Genomic DNA, 9072 nt, shown 5'->3' with positions numbered 1-9072 from the left:
TAAAATATTCTTTAAACAGAAAGAGTACCACAAAGCAAATTGTAATGTTTCCATATTATAAATCTCTTCATATTTATTTAAACTGTCCTATGTGGCTCGTTTTATATGAAGTATTTAGCAGTATCTGTTCTTAATTTTAACCATGTAAAGTAACTATAGCAAATTTGATCTACCAAAGATAAATGTCAGAGAAAAAAAACATTATAAATAAAAATTGCAGCAACAAAACTTGATATCGGTTCTCATCGATTCCCCTCACAGATCACATTCATTAACAGCAACATTATCACACAAACATCAAAACAATTGTTCACACGAACATACAAAAACACAAAATCACTCAAGTCTTAATGAACTTTTAAGTCAGCAAACACACTAACAGCGCTGTACTCAATGAAAACAAGGCAGACATGACCTCATATATTGTTGCATAAACATACAGTGGAAAGTGTGTTATAATTTAAGTTCTGTTTGAAATGTTCTTCTAGAATGAGCATTTTTATCAGGCTCCTATATGTGTATAAGTTCTTTTCTTTAACATTAAAGTGAAATTACTGAACTTGCATATATACATAGGAGCCTAATAAAAATGCTCATTCTAGAAGAACATTTCAAATGTTGCAATCAGATCACTGATTGCAATAATATACAATGTTTGTTTTTAATACGCTCCACCAAACCCACAATACAAAAGAATAAAAGATTTATATGAAAGCCAGTAAACCTTAAGAATAGCCTATTATTTGTGACATTAGAATAAAATTTAGATATAATAATGTATACAATTTTGAGTGTTGTACCGGCAAACGTTTTCTCACCTGATTCCCAATGGTTTTAGAGGACAATTACTCCTAGTTTGAATAAAATTAGAATTCATTTAGATATGATGTGACACTATTTGCTTGAAGCTGTTTTGTGTTTGATGAGACAATCACTATAAACTGATGTGACAGACAGTGATTGACGTTATTCTTTTGTCTCTATACCTAAAGAGCATAGATGGGCCAACATAATCACCTGATGTTGTAAATGTGGCCTATTAAATTTGCATTAAGCACCCAGTTTGCGCTTGTATGTAATTTAAGTTAATAGCTTACATTTACAACATGAGCCTGCAATAGCAGAAATAAGCCTTTTTAATGAAAGTAAAGTCCATGTTTATTAAAACTGTCAATGAAATGAAAATGTTAAATTAAATTAGAAAAATAAATAAGAGATTGTTGTTCAATTTAGTTACTTTTGTTATTATATCCATATATTTTATTCTAATGTCACAAATAATAAGGTTTACTAGGTTTTACATGACTTTGATTTTTTTGTGTGGGTTTGGTAATGTTTACTACAGACAAACATTTTCATGTGTCACAAATTGGCCCACAACCTAATCGGTTTTGTACATAAGAAATTCATTCATTCATCAGCTCCTCCACATTTTGAGCATTGCAGCTCCAGGAGCAGAGTTTGAGAGCCCTGCATAGATGACTGCACTTCAGCACACTTCACAGCCACTGCCTGCATCATCTGGGCCAAAGATAAAACAACGTTACTGACTGCAGAGGACAATTCAATTTTAATTATTGAATTTACTGACTTTTCTATTGTTAACTGTTGTATTAATTTATGTACTGTGTAATGCCGTACTGTTATATAAATTGAAGTTATAAAATCATAATTGTATGTACTTATTGTGGATCACTGATTGTAATTATTTAACTGCATTGCATACAATTTTATTTGTGAGTAATTATTATTAAATTACATAGAATCAGTGGTTAAAATATGTTCACTATTTAGAAACGAAACCATATACAACACAATATAATTTGTTTCACATAATCATTGGAGGTTCTAGCTTTTATGGTGCCCTGATCGAGAGCACCCAATAACAAATCTGACCAGCAATTGCATGGTTAATACAGATGACAGCAAGGCCACTGAGGCGTTCTTGTGACATGGTGGACCTGAAGCTTCGATGAGCTTCAGCTTTAAGAAGCTCCTCTCTGCTGCAGCTACAGGGAGAGTAAGACCAACTCTGAGAGCAGTCCACAAATGTGGATAACGACAGGACTCCAAACTTCTTTCCCACTTTTTCCAATGTGGGCAATCTTTCCTGAAGGGCTGAGGTCAACATCAACAGCATCAACAACAACAACACTGAAAAATTTCACCATTTTTCTTCTTCAGGGCATCACTTAAAGATTCATCAAATAATTTGTATGAAAAGTGCCGCTTTGTGGACCTCAGCCTTTAAAAAGACTCTCACGTGAGGATCTGGCAGAACAATGTGAGGCTTGGCACTCCACTATGAAGGATTCTCAAGACTTGGATGGCAAAGAGCTTGCACGGGAACTAAGGCTGCATTTACACTGCAGGTCTTGATGACCAATTCCGATTTTGTGACTATATCCGATTTTTTTGGATGACGTGCTTAAATTTCTTTTAAAAGTGACCCGTATCCGATGTGTGCATTTTACACTGCACTTGGTGAAACAAGCCAAAAATAGCATATGATATCACAAATCAATTTGAATAGTACATTGAGTTTAATTTATTTACATGAAAATCATATACAAATGTTTTTAATGCAAATAGTTACATCTATACATCAGAATAATTATATAGCCTAGTACAACTTCAGGACAGTGATGTAGCTCCCCTGAAAGCTTGCGACTGGAATAATACTCAGTGGTAGATATTGTTAAGCATGTCACATCGTCTATGGTTGTTTAGTAATTACAACCAAATGCGTTCGTCAGTGATTGTATATCAAAGGCAGGAACATGTTTGTGTGCATTTTATTTTGTGGTTTCAATGGAAGGAACGGGACTGAAGCGCTCATCTGTGCATGAGCCGTCATCCCTGACAACAGTATATTCGCTTTTTGGCTTTTATAAACACGTGATCACCATGGATCCAGCATCACGCCTCGTTCACCCCCGTAAAGGTAATCGCTCCATTGAGGAATATGTGGCAGACTTTTGTGAACTCTCATATCAAGCTCGTGGCCATCTGTTCTGCCATGGCTTCCTGCTCTGTCTGCTCTGCCATAGCTTCCTGCTCGGCCTGCCCCTCCATGGCTCCATGGCCCCATTCGCCTCTGGATCTGACATGGTGGTCTCCTCCTCCACTGTTCCACAGTCTGCCCCTGTTCCATGGTCCAGATCCTCCACTGTTTCACGGTTTGTCACTGCTCCATGGAACCAGGTCGTCCTCTGTTCCATTGTCTGCCTCTGCTCCACGGCCCAGGCCCACCACTGTTCTGCAATTCAGACCCTGTTCCCCTGCATAGGCCTGGCCCTCCATCCCTCCCCCTATTCCACCTCCACTCCACCACCCATCTGGACTTAGAGGGGGGGATATGTAACATGGGGTTTTGTGTTTTGTTTCATGTTTTCATGACTTTTATTTGAATATAAATAAAATTTAGTCATGGTCCCTGTTTGTGTCATGCTTCCCTTGCCCTCATGTATTCATGCCATTGGTTCTCTTGTTCATTGTGTCATGTTCCGATTGGTAGTCTTAGATTGTCCGATTGTCCTGTCTCTCATTGGTTGGTTCTTGTCATGCGAGCTGTATTGTTTGCTATAAGTAGCCATGTTGTTGCCATTGTATCTCGTTGTGTATTGATGTTGTAACCTGCTGTCAATGAGTCTAGTCTAGTCATGCCAAGTCAAGTGTGTTCAAGTCAAGTCGTCGTTTGTATGTTTGGATTTCACTCTGTTCAATAAAACTGCACTTGAGTTCTCACTATGCTCGCCTCCAGTGGACTGATCATTACACAAATACATTTACATATTTATGTGCTTAATGAAAATACTTTGCAATTGTACTTTTAGTATACTAAACTGGTAAACTTAAAGTCTACTAAATTGGAACAACTAATTTTGTTGATTATTGATTATTGACTTGAGTGTGCACTGCACAGAACCGTGACAATTATGTTGTCAGCGATGGAGTAGATACCACAGTCTTTCATAGAGGATGGTCCCATGCAGTGACAGCACTGGCAGAGAGGATATTGTTACTCTAATCCTTACACCAGTGGATCCCTCACACGAACCCTCTCACACCTTGCAGCCACCGATAAAAAAAAGAGGATCCTGGAGAAATCTAAAGGTAATTACATATAATCTATTTTGTTGATGAATAACAGTTATTGTTTCTAACTAAATATACAGAAGCATCTAATTATTTCAGTATAACATTTTGTAACTATGAGAAAAAAATGTTGACGTCACTGCACTGACTGGCATCTTTAAGGAATATGTTGCTTCACACAATAACAAGGCTGCTTTACCTGTTTCAGCACTTAGTGCTTTACCTCCAAAAGCTATCCCCTACTTGGAAAATGTCAGTGCTCCACCCACAAAGGTATGTTCTTCTGCAACTCTGTTTTCACCTGATGTTGTTAACATGCATTTCCTTTATTCCAAGTTAAATTAACTCTTGATTTAGCACAATGTTTGATTTAAATGAATAATCACATACACTAACATTTTTACGCATGATTGACTACTGATGGTGAATTTGTGGTCCAGTTCATGCTGTAAACATCTTAAATCCTGTTTACAGTAGAGACCGGGACAAGATTTGATGGGTGAATGCGGGTGCGGGCAGTAAGGTGGGGGTTGCGGGAGAATAAAAATATTTGCGGGACTCCCGCAAAATGGAAATATCTTAAAATTAAATTACTAAAATACAAATAAACTATTATTTATCTACTGCACAAAGGCAAAAGAACGACTAAAATAAAATAAAAAACGATTTACAGGCACAAGGTCGGAAGCTTACTCTCGCGTGGTTCATGTGCTAGCCCCACACCGAGGCAAAATGTCTGAAGAGCATGGCACATGTGGATCGCTTAGTGCTACAGATATTAGTTCATTATTAAAGAAAGGAACACACAAAACTACAAAGCCAAGCAAAGGAAAATCTGACATTTGGAAATGTTTTTCGATAGTATGCGACAGCGATGGAAAGCACCTTCCCTTTGCGAGCTGTGACAAATGCAGCAAAGTACTCACATACAGCGGGCACAAGTCTGGAACTTCAGGTCTGAAGCGTCATGTGTGCACAGTTTTGAAAGGCCAAATTCCCCTGCCGTTTATGGCAAGTCAGTGGAAAGTGTCAAGTGCACTAAAAGATGAAACGACAGAAAAATGCGTGGACTTTGTTTGTGCAGACCTAAGACCTTATAACACTGTCTCTGGCCAGGGTTTCTTTAAACTAGCACAGCACCTTGTTGACACAGCAGGCAAGATTGGAAAATTCGATGTGAAGGAAATTTTGCCACATCCAACGACATTGTCACGAAATCTGAGTGAAAGGGCACAAACAGTAAGAAGAGCTGTAGTCACTGACATGACCAATACAGTTGTGAAATACGGTTGCGCAGTGACAACTGACATCTGGACAGAAAACTATTGAAAAACACCTTTCCTGTCAGCCACAATACATTATATAGATGCAAATTACGACTTGGTGTCAAAGGTGCTTTTTGCAACACCATTCGATGCAGGCATTTCAAAAACTGGCGAAAACATTCGAGCTTTGCTATTTCAAAATCTCAGAGTATTTGGAATAGATAGTTCACAGGCAAAGAAACTTGTCTTTGTCACTGACAGAGGAGCGAACATGATCGCAGCTCTCCGCGGTTTCACAAGACTGAACTGTAGCGCTCACATACTCAACATCATTCTTTCACAGGACAAAACACCCGAAGTTGGCCACCTTCTGAAAGACGTGAAAAAACTAGTCACCTACTTCAAACATTCGGGCCTGCAAGTGAAGTTAAGCAAGTCTCTAAAGCAGTCAGTGGAAACAAGATGGAATTCTAATTTTGAAATTCTAGATTCCGTGTTTCAACAGTATGACGACATTGTCATACTGTTTATTTTCCAACAGGATTGTTGCAAAGTAGGGTGCATCAACAAAAATATTCTTAAAACCCTGGTGATATTTTTGAAGTCATTCAAAGACGCAACCAATGACTTGGAGTCAGACAATACAGCCTTGAGTGCGTCTCTAGTTCTGCCTTGGTCTGTAAAACTAAGAAACCACTGCGAGGCAGCCATGACTGACTGCATTCTCACTGAAATTGCATCAACTTGTGTGCAACGTCTGGACAAACTAATGTCGCCGAAAAGTTTGGCACCAAATGGAATTCACCTGCTCTACAAAATAGCAACATTCCTCACTCCAAAACTGCGTCAGTTAAAGATGATTGATGATAATGAAAGACAAGCTGTGATTCATGCAGTCAAAGTTCTAGTGGATGAGTTGCGGTTTGATGAAAACAGAGAGGAAAACCTACCGCCACCGGCAAAAAAGTCTGCTTTTCAAGACTTTGCGGAATGGGAGGATGCAGATGATACCATGGACAGCGACGTGTCAATCGATTCTGAAATAGCTGGATATTTAAAGGTCAAGCTCTCATCAATGAATGACATACTATTCCTGCATGGACACATTAAATAGGCCTACATTTGTCTTTTAGTTAATTCGGTTTATTTATTTTTTTAGCTTTATTTAGCTAAATATTGAAAATTGGTCTATTTTTATTTATGGAGAAAGAAGGATAATTTATGTTCAATGTTTGGACATTGCTAAAGGCAAAAAAGGCTAACGCACATTGTTAAGCAGTATTAGGCCAAATGCTTTTCTGTTTGACTACGTGAGAAATCCACGTTTATTATTATTTTGTTTCATTGCATGTTGCCTATTTCTGACTGTTCTGATTGTATTTCTATGTTCTGAAAAGCTCCTCGTTCATGTCCATGTGTCACGTCCTCTGCCGTGTTTGTCTTGTGTTCCCGCCTCTTGTTTCCACATTTGGTCTTGTTCCTGTCCTTGTTAAGTGTGATTATTAGTTAAGTCTTGTCCAGCTGTGTTTTAGTAATTATCAGTGATTGTCATGTGTATTTAGTTCCTGCCTGTTTAGTTAGTTTTCGTCTGGTCTACTCGTTACTTCCCGGTGTTCCTGTCTGTCTCAGCCTTGCCTTGTCTTGCCCTGCCCTGTCCTGTCCTGTCCTGTCCTGTCCTGATGTCCCCATTAAAGACTATTATTTGGAAGTTTATCCTCGTTTGAGTGCTCGTCGTTCCTCCCTGCTGTGTGCACCGTGACAGAAGACCAGACCTAAACCGTAAGCGGCGCCCACTCTCCTCGTTTTGTTTTTTCGTTTTTGAATGTGTTTGTTTTGTCTGTTTCCCCCGCGACATGTAAGTCGCGGCCAGCTCACGCCGCCGTCCGCGGCTCTTTGCAGCCCGCCGTTCGCGGGACATCACGCCGCCGTCCGCGGCTCTTTTCAGCCCACCGTTCGCGGGGAAAGCGTCGCCGCCGTTCGCAGCACACCCAAGCCCGCCGACCGCGGCACACACGCCGGCTGCGGCTTCCTTAAGCCCGCCGGTTCCTGCCGATGATGGAGCCTGCCATTCGTGGCTCCCTTCACGCCGCCGACCGCGGGGAAAGCCAACCCGAATGTTGGCGGCTCCCCCCCTTCACGCCGCCGTCCGCGGCTCACCCTAGCCCGCCTGGAAGTGCATGGGGTTAGCCAGCCTGGGGTGTGGCAAGCCCGCCTGGAGTGCGTATGGCAAGCCCACCTGGAGCGCGTATGGCAAGCCCGACTGGAGCTCCCGCCCGCCGCTGAGACTAGCCCGCCGGTCGCCGCTGTCTCAAGCCCGCTGGCCGCCGCTGACTCCAGTCCAGTCCCGGGTCCCCGTGGAGCAAGTCCACATGTGATGGCCAGGAGTGCCGTCTTGTCATGCCCACAGGAACATTTTAAAACAACCCTAGTCTTGTCGTGTCCATGGAGACTCGTCGAGGGCAGGCGGCTCCTTGAGTCGTGGCCGTGGAGGCCATTCCCAGCCGCCTGCCCCTCCTGTCGGGGAAGTGGAGGCGGTTGCTGAGGGACCCTGTGAGGGACCCTGATTCCCTGTCATGCCCAGAAGAAGCCTCAGCTTCCGAGCTAGCCCTGGAGGGCTTCCTGTTCCTGTGGGCTGTCCTGTCTGTGTGTCTGGCCTGTCCTGTCCTGTCCCTGTCTGTTGAGCCCTGGAGGGCTACCTGGTCCTGTCTGTGTTTCTGGCCAGTGTCTTGTCCTGTCTGTTAAGCCCTGGAGGGCTCCTGATACCCCCTGGATTGCCCAAGGAAATTTTTTGGGGGTAGTAGAGCTCTGGGTAGGGTGGGCGGGCGAAGAATGTGGCCACGAAGACCATCCGCCATGGCCGCCTGAGCTCCCTGCTCCGCCATGGCCACCTGAGCTCCCTGCTCCGCCATGGCCACCTGAGCTCCCAGCCCTGCCATGGCCTCTGTCTGTTCCGCTCTGGAGGTCACCGTCCTGTGTTCCTGTTCCTGTCCATGTCTGTCCTGAGGGGCCTCCAGAGTGCGCACACCCCCCTCCCTGGTGGAACTGTCACGGCGCGGGTCGCGCCTTTCGGGAGGGGGGAGTACTGTCACGTCCTCTGTCGTGTGTGTCTTGTGTTCCCGCCTCTTGTTTCCACATTTGGTCTTGTTCCTGTCCTTGTTAAGTGTGATTATTAGTTAAGTCTTGTCCAGCTGTGTTTTAGTAATTATCAGTGATTGTCATGTGTATTTAGTTCCTGCCTGTTTAGTTAGTTTTCGTCTGGTCTACTCGTTACTTCCCGGTGTTCCTGTCTGTCTCAGCGTTGCCTTGTCTTGCCCTGTCCTGTCCTGATGTCCCCATTAAAGACTATTATTTGGAAGTTTATCCTCGTTTGAGTGCTCGTCGTTCCTCCCTGCTGTGTGCACTGTGACACCATGTTCATCATTCCATTGAATTAAACTCAGATAAAATGAAACATTTGTTTATTTTCCATTTCTTTTTTATTTATATTCAAAAGGGAAGCAAATAACAGTAGCGGGAATAAGCAGTGAAAATAAAACTACTTTTATGTTTACCTGTGGGCGGGGGCGGGAGCGGGAGAAAATAACATTTTTGCGGGAGCGGGCAGGAACGGGACAGAATCTTGCGGGAGTGGGCCTGAAAAATCCGTCCCGCGCAGGTGTCTAGTTTACAGTTCAACTTTATGCTGACTACTTGTGACAGTATCATTTTA

Source organism: Onychostoma macrolepis, chromosome 03 (genome assembly GCF_012432095.1).
Source record: "Onychostoma macrolepis isolate SWU-2019 chromosome 03, ASM1243209v1, whole genome shotgun sequence".
In the NCBI taxonomy this organism is placed as follows: domain Eukaryota; kingdom Metazoa; phylum Chordata; class Actinopteri; order Cypriniformes; family Cyprinidae; genus Onychostoma; species Onychostoma macrolepis.
This window is presented reverse-complemented; position numbering follows the sequence as displayed.